The following is a 15,920-nucleotide window of genomic DNA, read 5'->3' as shown; positions in this document are numbered from 1 at the left end:
TTTTGCAATATTTTGCAAAGAATAGGTATTAATTCTTTTTTTTTTAAAGATTTTATTTATTTATTTGACAGAGAGACCGAGAGAGTGTGTAGGAAAGGGAGAGGGAGAAGCAGACTCCCTGCTGAGCAGGGAGCCTGATGCGGGACTCGATCCCAGGACCCTGGGATCATGACCTGAGCCAAAGGCAGATGCTTAACCGACTGAGCTACCCAGGCACCTGAGAATAGGTTTTAATTCTTTAAATGTTTGGTAGAATTCACCCATGAAGCCATCTGGTCTTGGACTCTTATTAGTTGGGAGGTTTTTGTCTTTGATTACTGATTCAGTCTCCTTACATTACAAGTAATCACTCTGTTCAGATACTATATTTATTCCTGATCCAGTTTTGGAATACATTGTGTTTCTAGGAATTGTTCCATTTCTTCTAGTTGTTCAATTTGTTGGCATATAATTTTTCATAATAGCCTCTTCTAATCCATTGTATTTCTGTGATATAAGTTACTTCCCCTTTTGTTTCTGAGTTTACTTATTTGTGTTATCTTTTTTTTTTCTTGATGAGTGTGGTTAAAGGTTCATCAATTTTGTTTATCTTCTCAAAGAACCAAATCTTGATTTCAGTAATTTTTTTTTTTTGGTCCCTATTTCATTTATTACTGCTCTGATCTTTATTATTTTCTTCCTTTAAATAGCTTGGGCTTTGTTTGCTCTTTTTCTACCTCTTTTTAGATGTAAGGTTAAGTTGTTTATTTGAGATTTTTCTTATTTCTTGATGTAGGCCTCTATAAACTTCCCTCTTAGAACTGTTTTTATTGCATTCCAAAGATTTTGGACTGTTGTGTTTTCATTTCATTTGTCCCCATGTATTTTTTTGATTTCCTATTTGGTTTCTTGATTGACCCATTTGTTGTTTAGTAGCAAGTTAGCCTCCACATTTTTCTCAGATTTTTTTCTTTTAATTGATTTCTTGTTTCATATTTTTGTGGTCAGCAAAGATGCATAATATGATTTCAATCTTCTTAAATTTATTGAGACTTGTTTTGAGGCCCAGCATATGATCTATCCTGGAGAATGTTTCTTGTACACTTGCAGAGAATGTGTATACTGCTGTGTTTGGATGGAATGTTGTGTAACTGTTAGATCAGTCTGGTCTAATGTGTCATTCAAAACCACTGTTTCCTTGTTGATTTTCTGCCTGGATGATCTACCGTTGCTTTAAGTGGGGTGTTAAAGTCCCTTACTATTATTGTATTACTGTCAGTTGCTCCCTTTATATCTGAATTTTTTCTTTATGTATTTAGGTGTTCCTATGTTGAGTGCATAGATATTTTAATTGTTATATTCTCTTGTTGGATTGATCCCTTTATCATTATGTATTGCCTTCTTTGTCTCTTATTACAGTCTTTGTTTTAAAGTGTATTTTACCTAACTATTGGTACCCTGGCTTTTTTTTTTTTTCCCCACTTCCATCCCTTCCCTTTTAGTCTGTATGTGTCTTTAGGTCTACAGTGAGTCTCTTATATGCAGCATATAGATGGGTTCTGTTTTTTCATCCATTCCATAACTCTATATCATTTGAATGGAGCATTTAGTCAATTTACATTTGAAATAACTACTGATATGCATGTACTTATTGCCATTTGCTAGTTGTTGATGGTTGCTTTTATAGTTCTCTGTTCTTTTTTGCCTCTTTTGCTCTCTTTAATGTCTTTCTTTAGTGTTATGCTTGGATTTCTTTCTCTTTAGTTTTTGTGTATCTATTATAGGTTTTTTTTTTTTTAAGATTTGATTTATTTATTTGAGAGAGAGAGAGAGAGAGAGCACAAGTGGGGAGGAGGGGTAGAGGGAGAAGCAGACTCCTTGCTGAGCTGGGAGCCCAACGTGGGGCTCAATCCCAGGACCCTGGGATCATGACCCGAGCCAAAGGCAGCTGCTTAACCCACTGAGCCACCCAGGTTCCCCTCTATTATAGCTTTTTAATTTATGGTTATCGTTGGGTTCATATATAACATCTTATATTTATAGCAGTCCATATTAAATTGATGTTCACTTAAACTCAAGCACATTCTAAAAGCTCAAAATTTTTACCCTGTCTCATATTTTATATATATAATGTCATTTTTTACATATTTTTTTGTGTATCCCTTGACTATTTTGTGTAGATAATTGATTTTACTGCATTTTTGTTTTAACCTCCATGAGTGATTTATAAGTGATTAATCTACTGCCTTTATTATATGTTTGCTTTTACTGGTGAATTTTTTTCCTTTCATAATTTCGTTCTGCTTATAGCTTTTTTTTTTTTACACTTAAAGAATTCCCTCTAACATTTCCTGTAAGACTGGTTTAGTGGTGATAAACTCCTTTAACTTTTTTTGTTTGGGGATCTTTTTATCTCTCCTTCAATTATGAATGATAACCTTGCTGAGTAGAGTAGTCTCAGTTGTAGGTTTTTACTTTTCAGCACTTTGAATATATCATGCCACTTTCTCTGGTCTGCAAAGTTTCTGCTGAAAAATCAGCTGATGGCCATATATATGTAACTGTTTTCTCTCACTACTTTGTAAAATTCTCTCCTTATCACTACTTTTTGTCATTTTAATTATTAAGTGTCTTCGTGTGGACCTTTTTGGGTTAATCTTGTTTGGAGCTCTGTGATTCCTGGACCATTCAGGTCTTTTCCTTCTCAGATTATGGAAGTTTTCAGCTATTCTTTTCTTTCTTTTCTTTCCTTTCCTTTCTTTCTTTCTTTTTTTTTTTTTTTTGCTTTTCTTTTTCTTTCTTTCTTTCTTTCTTTCTTTCTTTCTTTCTTTCTTTCTTTCTTTCTTTCTTTCTTTCTTTTCTTTCAAGATCATGTGCACACATGCACACACAAGTGGGGGGAGGGGAAAAGGGAGAGGGAGAGGGAAGTTTTTAAGCAAGCTCCATGCCCGGCATGGAGCCCAACATGGGGCTCAATCTCATGACCCTGAGATCATGACCTGAGCTGAAATCAAGAGTTGGACTCTCAGTCAACTGAGTCACCCAGGTGCCCCTTCAGCTCTCTGTTCCCTTCTCTCTGTCTTCTTCAGGGATTCCTATAATGCAAATGTTATTATGTTTGATGGTGTTGCTGAGTTCCTTTAACCTATTCTCATTTTTTATTATTCTTTTTTCTGTTCAGCTTGGTTGCTTTCCATTATGCTGTCTTCCAGATCACTCATCTGTGCGTCTGCTCATCTAATCTGTTCTTGATTCCCTCTAGTGTCTTTTTAATTTGTTATTGTGTTCTTCATCTGTGACTGGTTCTTTATATTTATTTCTGTTGAAGTTCTCAATGAGCTCATCATCTCTTTTCTCAAGTCCAGTGAGTATTTTTATGATCATTACTTTGAATTCTTTATGAGGCATGTTGCTTATCTCCCTTTTGTGTAGCTCTATATTGTAGTTTTGTTTTGTTCTTTAATTTGGGACATGTTTTTGTGTCTCCTCATTTTGTTTAACCCTCTGTGTTTGTTTCTATTTATTAGGGATGTAATAGCTACAGCTACATCTTCTAGTTTTGAAAGTAGTGGCCTTATATGGAAGAGGTCCTATGATGCTCCATAATGCAATCCCCTTCTAGGTCAACAGAACCTGGTGCTCCAGGGGTGTCCCTAGTGTGGGCTGCATGCACCCTCCTGTTGTGGCTTAGCTTCATTTGCCTTTAGCTCAGTTGGCTGAAATGAGCTGCTCTGAGTGCACTGGGTGGGGTTTGGTCCTAACACTGTTGAAAGGCCTATCTGAGGTCACCGTGTGATTATTGGTGGTTGGGGCTAGCAGGCAGCCTAGCTATCTGCACTTAGCCTTTCTGCCATAGTTGCGGGTGCCCTGGAGGGCAGGGCTTGTTCCCTGCATAGCCAGCTGAAAGCCTGGACTGCTGGAACTTCAGGCATGCTGGTGTCTGCAGCTAACTCCCCCTCTTCCCAGGGCAGGAGTCACTTTTGAGTAGTGTTGAGTCTTGCAAGGGCTGCCTACAAGGTGTGACAGGGCAAGAGCAGCTTTGGATGGGCGCTTACCAAGGTGGGAGGGTTGAGTGGGACTGTCAGGGAAACAAGGGTAGGTGCTAGCAAGGCAGATGGAAAATGCAGCTCTGGCTCCAGCAAGTGTCCTGATATCTAGGCAGAGGGAGGGGAAGAGAAGTGGAGCCTGCTAGCTTTTTTGTTGCTGAGATCCAGGAGAAATCTCTTAAAGATCCCCGTCCCTCCAGCATTAAGATTAGTCAGTAAATCTCCTTAATGTATACCCCATGTACTCTTCAAACTGCTGCTTCTGTGCTGTGTCTCAGGCTGAGTTTTCAGGCTTTTTAAGCTCAGGGACTCAGTTTCCTATCACCCTCTAGCTCTCCTGGAGTTAAGCTTGCTGTTTTTTAAAAGCTACTGGAGTTAAGGCCCACTAAAGTTCCTTGGATTAAGCCCCATTGGTTTTCAAACCCAGATGCTATAAAGACTTGTCTTCCCAGTGTGGGTCTCCAGTGCCTGGGGTGGGGTCTGATCCTCTCACTTCTCCATGCTTGGGATGTCACTCGTTTGTTGTTAATCTTACTGGGGGTTTTGTTCTTGGCTGTGCCTCCACCCCTCCTACCCTTTTCAATGTGGCCTTCTTCCTATGATTAGCTGTGGAAGGTCTGTTCTGCCAGTCTTCTGATCATTTTCTGAGTTAGTTGCATAAATGTGGCTGTTATCTTGGTGTGTGTGTATGTGAGGGGGGGGGCAAGGTGATCTCAGGATCCTTCTACTCCACCATCTTCCCCAAACTCCTTACAATTTGAACTTTGCTGACTGCATCCATATGGTCCTATCATATTATTTTATTTCCTGATTTTGAGAAAATCAATAATTAGGTCTACTTCATATTCAGGTTGGAATTTTTATTTTTTTTTAAATTTTTTAAAAAGATCATATTTATTTATTTGACAGAGAGAGACACAGCGAGAGAGGGAACACAAGCAGGGGGAGTGGGAGAGGGAGAAGCAGGCTTCCCGCGGAGCAGGGAGCCCGATGTGGGGCTCGATCCCAGGACCTCGGGATCATGACCTGAGCTGAAGGCAGATGCTTAATGACAGAGCCACCCAGATACCCCATCAGGTTGGAATTTTTAGCAAGGATATTTCTTAGGTGATGATGTATGTATTTCCTGTTGTTTCACATCACTGGGCCTTTCTCTGTGATCAGAAGATGTATCTTGGCAGGTAAGACAGAGCAAACGGATGATGCTAATGTCATAAAGAACTAAGTTTTCAGGAGACAGAAAACAGATATAAACATAAAACAAGAGAGGTATATAAAAACTTTTTAACCCTAAGTTTGAATCGGAAAGGTCAGAATAAAATCCTAATATATCTTCTTTAAAAAAAAATAAGTGAGTCCTAACTCTGTTTACAAAAAAAGGCATATAAAAAATAAGCAGCCTAGAAGCAATAAGCACCTGTAAGCCCATATTATAGTTTGTAAACATAATTTCTCACCAAAAAGTACCAAAACTTTTTTGGAGAAACACATGGGTTGAATCTGGGACAGGAAATATAGGAAATGAGCCTGGAATTTTCTTGCCTTTCCTGCATGGCACCTCAAGATGTAAAAAAACTGGATGAAGAAAAATTCTTTATGGAAAAATTCTAATAAATGAAAAAGGAATAATAGAATTAGATTATCACCATTTTGCAATTTCTCAATGGACTAATGGAACTAGGCAAAGTACAAAGTCAGGTTCTTTTGTTTCATTTTGCCTATTTTACTAGTTATCCTAGAAGGGAGGGAGTATAATTTTGGGATCCTTCTTGTGCCAGTCTTTAGGGTGATCTGTGTCTTTTTCTAACACCCCTCCATCTCAGGTACTAAGTGGTCAGGCATAAGGCAAACATTCTTTCTTTCTTTCTTTCTTTTTTTAAAGATTTATTTATTTGTTATTTGAGAGAGAGCACATAGGGGGGAGGGGGAGGAGCAGAGGGAGAGAGAGAATCCCAAGGAGACTCCCCGCTGAGTACAGAGCCTAACTTGGGGCTAGATCCCACGACCCTGAGATCATGACCCAAGCAGAAGCCAAGAGTTGGACGCCTAATCAACGGAGCCACCCAGGTACCCCAAGGTAAACATTCTTCAGTGATTATAGAAAGGTACTGGTATCAAGTGCTGGTTCAGCCTTCATTTCAATGGAGCCACTCCTTCCTCAGAAACTCTCTTGCCAGGTTATTACTAACAACAAAATAATTCTATTCCAAGAAGTCTTTACCCTCTGGGTCTTCTGTTGCTGAGGTTTCATGAGATTCCCACGTACAATTAGTGACTAATCCCAACAGCTGGCCATGCTACCTGAAGGAGATTTGTCCTACCCCCTAGTTGGACTTTGATTCCTGATCTGCTGATTATTTTGCAGAAAGTTATAGTGGCTGCCTGGCCAGATGCCCAGCTCACTGTACCAATTGAGTGTAAAAATGGGCAAATGATCAAGTAGTATGCATGTCAGGCCGGTTAGCACAGTACTCACTAGGAAAAACTTGCAGGATTAGTCTCTCCTTGTCTATCCTAGGTGGATCTGAAGCCCAGAGTCCCTTTCTTGTGCCATGAGGCATTTAAGTTAAAAGATGGAGGAAGCACTGACTCCTCCTCCATCATCAGGACTGGATGCCATTGCAATATAGTGAGGCATCTCCTAATTCCTGGTCTGATCCTGCCACATCAGTTTTTCAGGTTAGGAGAATCACCAGCCTTCTCACAGTGATCAGAGGGCTGAGGTCCAAGCCATGTAGTTATACCTCTTGGAGGTGGCTTTCTGGCAGGATTTTCCACAGAAGTGTTCAGGATTGAGTTCCAGCCCTGACCGTGGGATCATTAGGATGGGGGTGGGTGGGTGCTGAGATTTAAGCTGACTAGAATTGATCACCTGAAGCACAGGGCCACAAAAATTTCCAGGGAGATTCACAGGAGGCCCACTACTTTTCTGGAAAACTAGCCTGCAAATGTTCAGTCTTAAGCATGTTAATCCTTTCTCTCTCAGCATTTGGGTTGTTTCCAGGCTTTTGATATTGGAAATAGTGCAGCAATGAATAGCCTGTACTCACCTTCTTTTCAAAATTTACCGTCACATCTTTGAAATTGAGTCCTGGAAGTAGGGTTCCTGGGTCAGAAGCCACATGCAAATTTTCTAGAAATTACTTATTCCCTTCTCAGGGGTTGTACTATTTCATCAGAATTTTAAAAAAGTTCTCTTAGTGATTCTAAGATACAGGCAGTATTGAGAAACACTGATCTAGAACAGATTCCCCCAAATTTCTTATATCACTTGAAAATTACTTGGGCTCTTCCATTTCTTGGTAAATCTCTAATTCCAAATCTTGGTAAATCTTCAGTTAAAAAAACCCCTGCAAGGCGTTAGCACTACTATTATGGGCCCTTAAATCCTGGCTGAATATAACAGTAATACCTTATATTCAGACAGCAGTTTCACTAACATCATCTCGTTCAGTCCTCACAGTATTTCAGTGATGTAAAGGAAACTGATGTCATTATCTCCATGCTATAGTTTTGGGGCATAGAAGGGAGCCAGATATCTGTACAACAGAGCTCAGTCTGGGGCTCATAAATGGGCTTTGGAGGAGGACCTCTTAGCCCCTTAAATTATATGTAGTATTAATGTGGGCATATTGTGGTGGTAGTAATGGAGGGAGACTTGGCCCATAGTGTTCCTCAGATTCTCAAAGGGATCTGTTGCCCCAAACAGGCTAAGTGGAAAGAACATGGGATTTGAAATCAGAAGAAAAATTCTCCTAGTATTTTCTGGCTGTGTGATTGGATTTGAGGGAGGGCTGACTGCTGCCCACTGCTCAGCTGAGCTGGTTGAATTGACAGGGCTGATCTGGTTTTCCCACGCAGGGTACTTTTACTTCTTTTAAGGGTGGGGAAGAATAAGATCTAAAGGCAGGGTGACCAAGGTAGAAAACAACTCAGGCACTCACTTCGTATTCTTTTTTTTTTTTTAAGACCTTTATTAATGGGTGCTTGCTGTTTGTTGATTATTTTTTTTGAAAAAATCAAGCTTTAAACTTTTTATTACAAATTGAAAATGAGGTTCTTAAAAATCTCAACTCGACCAGATATGAAACAATTTAAAAACCTTTAAAGGTGTATTGAGAAAAACCAGGGTTTTTTTAAACGTTTGTCATTACCAAAAGGAGACGTCTTTAGGTAAAAATAATAAAAACCCCATGCTGCGTAGATAATGCAGATAGTTCTATTTATCTGGTCAATGGGCAAAAAGCAAGCACTTAAGGTCTTCAGCTCCCGTCTTTTGTTCATTTCTTATTGCTGGAATTTCATCTTCACTTCTTCATATTGGAGGGCTAAACCAGATGATGGGGGGTAGACGTGGTAAGCCGGTATTTGCTCAGCCCCGCCCTGCTCAGCCTCGGGAGCGGTCGAATTCTCAGCTGGTGGATCGGCTGCTTTTGTCTCTTTGCCATCTTGTGGTTTAGGGTTTTCTGGGCGTCTGCATCCGTAATTGAAGTTGCGGCGGTACCAACGTTGAGGTAGCTGCTAACCCTGGGTCTCATCTCCTTGATTTTCCTTATCTTCCGCATTGCTATCCTCTCTAGGCTGTCTTTGGCGAGGAGGCCCCCTGCAGAATCGTGGTCTTTAACCCCGATACATATTGTCTCACTGGTCTACCTTGCTCTCCTGCACCCCGGTTGTCAGCACCCTCCATCACTTCTCCCTGCACAGGAAGGGTTGGAATACTGCGGTCGACGCCCGGAGGGTCTCTGCATGTAGTAAGGTGGGAAGCGTCGCCTGCGGTAGGGCCGGCGCTGTTGGGCCTGGCCCTCGGGAGCACTTTCCGATCCCTCGTTCTTTTCCCCACTCTCACTATTCTGGTAATTCTGCTGGGAATGGCGTGGAGGACCCCTGCGACGTCGATAGCGTCTATACTGGTTACGGTCTGCTGCATGTTTACTGCCTTGCACTGGAACTCCACCAGGGCCTGTCACATTTGCTGCCCCCGCACCCTTTTCTCCTTCAACAACATCAAACTCCACAGTCTCTCCATCTCCTACACTGCGAAGGTACCTCCTGGGGTTATTCTTCTTTATGGCGGTCTGGTGTACAAATACATCTTCCTTGGTGTCATTCCTGTTGAGGAAACCATATCCGTTTCTTACACTGAACCATTTTACTGTTCCCAAAACCTTTGTTGTGATGATTTTTTTGTCCTGGCCGGCAGGCGCCGCCGATGTGAGGCCGCCCGGGCCGCCCCGGGGCTTGGTGTCGGCAGCGCGGAGGGCAGGGGCAGTGGGGGGACGCGCGGCTGCAGGGTCTCGGCCTCTCTGCTCATGGGCCCTGTGATGGTGGTCGGGGCTGGCGGCGGCAGCTGCGGCTCCTCCCGGGGTGTGATGGTAACTAAGCTGGCCGCGGCGGGGCTGCTCAGGGCTCTCTGCGGTCCGCTCTCCGCTCCCGCTACGGATCCAACTCACTCACTTCTTACTCTTCACGGTGTTTAAACATTTTGGATTTGAATGATTTGGGCGGGAAACACTCCTGTATTCCACCACTCCCGGTCGTTCCCCAAGGTCGAGAGTCACAGTCCATCTTATGTGAGTTTCCCCCACAGTTCCCTCTTCCTGGGGAAGCCCATCTCTCAGATCTTCTTATGGTTAACTCTCTCATCACTGAGGTTTCTGCTTCTGAAAGGCTTTCCTTGGTCCATCTGGATCAGCAACATTCAAAGGACACATGATGGGAGTCACAAATAAGAGCCACACATGTAATTTTACATTACATTAAGAACAAGTAAAAAGAACCAGGTGAAATTGATTTTAACAATATATTTTATTTCATCCAATATGTTTAAAATATCATGTCAACTTGTAATAAATATACAAATTATGATTGGGATATTTTACATTCGTGTTTTTTTTTGTACCAAGTCTTTGAAATCCAGTGTGTATTTTATACTTATGACATATCTCGATGTGGAGTAGCCATATTTCAAATGCTTAATAGATACATGTAGGCTAGAAGCTATCATAGCAGACAACCATAGGCAAAGTGCCTCCCACTCCCACTAAAAAGGATGTTTTATTGTTTCCATAGTACTTATCATATTCTAAAATTATCTTATTCATTTGTTCTGTATGAGCTTGTTATTTTCCTCCTTGAATGTGACCTCCATGAAGGCAAGGGTTTTATACATTCACTACTGCATCCCTCATCGTCAGTACTCAATAAATACTTCTTAAATGGATAAATGAGTAAATGCTTACTTGTTAAAGAGATAAATGAATGAATCGGTGATTAAAAAAAAATGGATGAAACTGCCTGGTCTCTAGAGGCATTTGAATATGTGACCCCTGCCTTAGCCAGTCACTTGACTTTTCTCAGCCTCTATAAAGTGGGGGTAATTTTATCAACTTCATAGGATTGTAAGAATTAAATAATAGTGTGAAATTGTTTCATAAACTGTAAAATCCTCTGTAAAGGGCAGTTATTAAGTGACTTGCCCAAATGTATATAATTAGTAATTGTGTATAAGAATGTGTAAGAGCAGGACTTTGAAATCAAAGAGTCCTGGCTCTGCCATTTACTGCTCACATGACCTGGGCACATTGCTTGCCTTTCATGACCTACTGAAACAGAATTTCCAGGGGCTCCTGGGTGGCTCAGTCTTAAGTGTCTGCCTTCGGCTCAGGTCATGGTCCCAGGGTCCTGGGATCGAGCCCCACATCGGGCTCCCTGCTCGGTGGGAAGCCTGCTTTTCCCTCTCCCACTCCCCCTGCTTGTGTTCCCTCTTGCTGTGCCTCTCTCTGTCAAAATAAATAAAATCTTAAAAAAAAAAAAAAGGGAACAGAATCTCCAGGGAAGGGGCCTGGCAAACTGGATTTTTAACAAACACCCCAAATGATTTTTATTATCAAACAAGTTTGAGGAACACTAGTTCTGACATGACTGCTCTGTCAGGGTTGTCTGTGATTCACATTAAGACATAGTTATCCTGTTAAGCCCTTGTGTCTGGTTTAGCATTTTTAAGTACATAGCTTTGAAAAGATTGGTGAGCAGCCATGAGAAAGTTGATAACAACTAGAGAGGCAGTATCACTCTGGTGATCAGTGGAATGACAGATATCATGGCCAACTCTTTCTTTCTCACCTGAAGGCTGATGTCAGCTCTGGCATCCATTACCTGGTCATGGTGTACTTTACAGACGAGAAACCAAAATCAAGACCAAAGACCCTAGGAAGGAGAAGCAGTCTCTCTCTCTCTCTCTCTCTCTCTCTCTCTCTCTCTCTCTCTCTCCCCCTCTCTCTCTCAGTAGAAGGGTTAGTTATCAAAAAGAGGGACCCTTGTGGTGGCCACCAAGAAGGCACTTGCCACCTGATGACAGGCCCCCAAATAAAAAAGTCAGGATCCAAAGTAATGGCCTTGTGAGTTGTGCTAGTCCTTTTGGATCAGAGCATAGAAATATCAAGACAGCCTGCAAATGGGTGCTAGGCAGCTATGGTACATATAATATCTTTACTCTCTAAGATGAATTTTAAAAATAGCCCTCTCCTAATTTCTTTTGACTATTCCTTAATATTTAGTAAATATTTATTATTTCAAAGTGTCCCCATTTCCCACCTAAAACATACAATCCTCAACTTATAATAAGAGACTTATAATACTATCTTTTTATCTTTTTCTTTTATTTATCCAGTTGGCAGATATCTAAAAGTCAACATACTGTGTTAGCAAGCATATAGGAATTACTCTCATAGATTGTTGATGGGAATATAAATTGCTACAAAACCTTTACTGCATTGTGAGGGAGTGTGCAGTTCAGCAATAGACATAAAAATTATAAATGTATACATCCTTGGATCAAGTGATTCTATTTCTATCCCATGTATGTGACTATACATGCAAAATATCGTATGTGCATACATACAATGGAATGTTGTTCAGCCTTAAAAAAGAATGAGATTCTGATCTATGCTACAACATGGATGCATTTTGTCTCAGTGAAATAGGTGAAATAAGCCACAAGCAGCTTATAAATAAATGGCTAAATGAAATAACCCAGATACAACAGGACAAATATGCTCCCACTTATATGAGGTACCTAGAGTAGTCAAATACATAAAGACAGAAAGCAGAATAGTGGTTACTACGGCCTGGTGGGGAGCGATAAATGGGGAGTTATTGTTTAATGGGTGCAGAGTTTCAGTTTGGGAAGATGAAACTGTCTGGAGATGGATGGTGGTAATGGTTGCACAGTAATGTCAATGTACTCAAATGACATTGAATGGCATACTTAAAATGTAAATTTGGTACTTATGTCCTATCATAATAAAAATGTATGTGCAAGTTATTCATTATAATATAGTATTGATAACAGTACTGTCGACAACAACAAGATTGGAAACAACCTAAATATCCGTGAGCAGAGGACTGTTACATATAACTCTCTGGTATATTCATACAATGAAATAATATGCAGTCATTAAAAATTAATGTTTATACATTGACATGTATACTGGATAGTGTTTATTTTCTTCTCCAAATTCACTGTTTACCTTCTTTGCCCTGTTTTGTTCCCTGGAAGGCTACCCTTTCTGGAATGAATCAACTGGGCTCCATTGCCCTCTGGCTTCCATTGGTAAGGTCAGGAGGAAACACCAACAGGAGTTAGTTCCTTGGTTCTCTCTCCTCTAGGCCTCAGGTTGGCAGTGGCAGTGTTCGTCTCCTATTGGACAGAGTTCTGGCAATATTGCTCCCCATCCAAGCCTAGGGTAGAGGTAGCTCTGGGGAACTTCACTGTGCTGTGTTTTATGTGGAGGTGTTTTACTAAAGTCTGGACTTAGTATTGACATATAATCACTGAGAATGATATGTTGTCAGTTCCCTGGAATACTGTACAGAGAGAGGTCCACAGGCTTAGGGAGAGAAAAATGTTTTAATTAATTGTTTATGTGCAACTTGCTATGTCCCCCTAGAAGGTCTGGAGGAGACTCATTTCCTAAGACATTGGAAAGTACATTATTAGTGAAAGGAGCACCAGCATCTTTGAAAAGTCCTGGGTTGGAAGTGAGGGTAGGAGATGCTGCAATGGAGTTTCAATGGGAATAATGGAATCCTGGCGTGGTGGAGGCCAAGTGGCAGCAAGGGGCAAGGAGTACATTACTACACTAAGCCATGAGGGTTTCTGAGTGGAAATTAGAGATTTTGATTTGTAGGGCTCTGTGATGGTAGCTAATTGATCACAGAGTCCTTAGGAATGAAGTAGATGGGCAGACTTCTAAGGTTCCTTAAACTAGTAGCTTGACCCGAAAAGCAGAAAAAAATTCTAGGGAAGGTGGGCAGAAATCTGACCTGGTGTCTTGTTCAGTTTCCAGATCTAAGACAGTACACAGGCTTGGAGACCATTGATTGAGGAAGAGGTAAGACCCATTGAGGAAGGACTCTGCAGTGTGGCCACAGACCTCCCTTGGAGGAACCTGTATTCATTTAACAGGGTGACTATACAGTAGAAAAAATTTATACCCAGACCTCCCTGGAGTTACCAGATACTGGTTCTAATACGATGCTAATTTCTGGAGACCCCCAAATGCCATTGTAGGTTCCTCTATTGAGAAAGGACTTACCAAATTTAGGTAATAGATGAAGTCTTGTTCCAAGCCTATTGCAAAGTCTTGTTCCAAGCCTCTGTGCTCATTTCCCTTGTCCCAGATGGTAGTGATAACAGATATAACTGTGCAAATTGATGAACCCTCATACTGGCTCCCTGATCCATGAAGTGGCATTAGGTAGCAAGAGGTCAAATAGGAGCCCCTGGTACTGCCCTCATCTGACCTCCAACCCAAGATGGTAAACAAAAAGCAACACATCTCTGGGGGAATTATAGACACTAATGACTCACTCAAAGACAACACAGAATGGATAATTCCTACCATATCTCCATTTAACTCACCTGTTTGGATAATGCAAACACCAGAGCATCTTGGAGAATGTAGATTATTTCAAGTTCATTTGGGAGTAGTGCCAAGCTCAGCTGAGGATCCGGATAAAGCATCTTAACTGGCACAAATTAGCGCAGCCCCCCACTACACTCTACTAGTATTCTGCTATTGATTTATCATAGATTTTTAAAAAAGATTTTTATTTATTTACTTGACAGGGAGAGAGCACAAGTAGGCAGAGCGAGAGTGAGAAGCAGGCTCTCCGCTGAGCAGGAAGCCCGACGTGGGGCTCCATCCCAGGACCCTGGGTTCATGACCTGAGCTGAAGGCAGCTGCTTAACCGACTGAGCCACCCAGGCATCCATATCATAGTCTTTTTGTTCATCGCTATCAGCAAAGATAACAAAAGCTGTTTGCTTTCATGAAGCAGGGAGATTAGTATCATTATTTTATTTAAGGGCTAAGTCTGTTCTATTTCTGTTACAACATAGGCTAGAGGGAACTCGATCATCTGGATATCTCACAGAATGTCAGATTGTCCTGTATTAATAAAGTTATATTAACTGGCCCTGATGAGTGAGAAGTAGCCAGGACCCCATTTGCCACAGTAGAAAGCATGCATGCCAGAGGATGGGAAATAAACCCAGCAAGGGGCTTGGCCACAGTGGGGGATGTTTCTATGGAAATCCAGGGGACTTGGGCATGTTTGGATAGCCCCCCTGAAGTGAGCGAGAAGTTTCTTCACTTTGTGCCTTGTACCATGAAGAAAGGGACACAATCCTTGGTGGGCCTCTTCTGCTTTTGGAGGCAACATATACTACATTTGGGCATGATGCTCTGATCTACATGCTGGGTCAATTGTAGGTGATACCCAATGAAAAGACTCTAGCAAGTCAAGGCAGTGATACAAAATGTCTGCCACTTATGTCTTACAACCCAGTAGACCCAGTGACCTCTGTGGTTGACACAAATGCTCTGTGGAGCCTCCGATAAGACCCAGTAAAAGAATCACAACCCAGACTCCTAGGATTCCAGAATAAGGTCATGTTCTCCTCTTCTGACAACTATGCCCTGTTTGAAAAGCAACTCCTGGATTATTACTGGGTCCTGGTAATGACTGAATGAACGTCTGATTATGGCATACTAATCAACTCTGTCCCAAATGACCCATCATGGACTGGATGTTATTGAACCCACAAAATCATAAAATTGGGCACATGCAGCAGCATTCCAATGTTAAATGGGGATGGACCATCCAAGACCAAGCTGAGGAGGTCTGGAAGACACAAGTAACTGCATGATCAGGCAGCTCAGACTCCTGTGGTGTCTGTGGCTAATGTGTTGCTGTATCTCACTCAACTTAGACTACAGGCCATGTGGGGATTCCCTATAAACAGAGGAGGAAAAGGCACAGGCCTGCTTTACTCCTGGGTCTATTATTTATGGTATGCTGGTACCAGCAAATGCAGATGGCCACTGCTTTTCAACCTTACTTAGAGATGGCCCAGAAAGTGTGGTAAAGGAAAGTTTTCCCAGTGGATAGAATATCATATGGATTGGTTGTCCACTTTGCATGAAAGGAGAAATGGTCTGATGTATGGATCAAACCTAATTTATAGGCAGTAACTAATGCACTGATCTGCTTACTGGGGAGAAAACAAGACTGGAAAGTCAAGGACAAAGAAATGTGGTGGGGGTGAAGTAGGTAGATTGAGTAGTGACAGAATGTGAAACTATTTTTGACCATGTGAACGTTCACCAAAAGTCATGCACTGTAGAGGAGTTTCTTCATAATTTGAGGACAAGATGATCAGTCAGCCTCTCTCAACAGATTTCTTTGCTTGCTTAATAGGACACAGTGCAATATGCACTTGGCAGCAGGGATTTACCCTCACTCAGGTGATCTGGTTGTCAACACAGTTTATTTTTTTCAAATTGTATTTAGTGTAACTTTATTTTTTTTTATTAGGTTCAGTTAGCC

The 15,920-nt window shown here is 41.4% G+C and overlaps 1 pseudogene; it reads right to left on the bottom strand.

Annotated features, from left to right (window-relative positions):
• Positions 1 to 8,312: 8,312 nt before the first annotated feature.
• LOC114204613 (Y-box-binding protein 1 pseudogene) lies at positions 8,313 to 9,339 on the bottom strand (annotated as a pseudogene).
• Between the last annotated feature and the right edge of the window lie 6,581 nt (positions 9,340 to 15,920).

This window comes from Eumetopias jubatus, unplaced genomic scaffold, assembly GCF_037043125.1.
Source record: "Eumetopias jubatus isolate StellerSeaLion01/CBP00866 unplaced genomic scaffold, mEumJub1_p1.0 scaffold_6, whole genome shotgun sequence".
Classification (NCBI taxonomy): Eukaryota; Metazoa; Chordata; class Mammalia; order Carnivora; family Otariidae; genus Eumetopias; species Eumetopias jubatus.
This window is presented reverse-complemented; position numbering and strand designations above follow the sequence as displayed.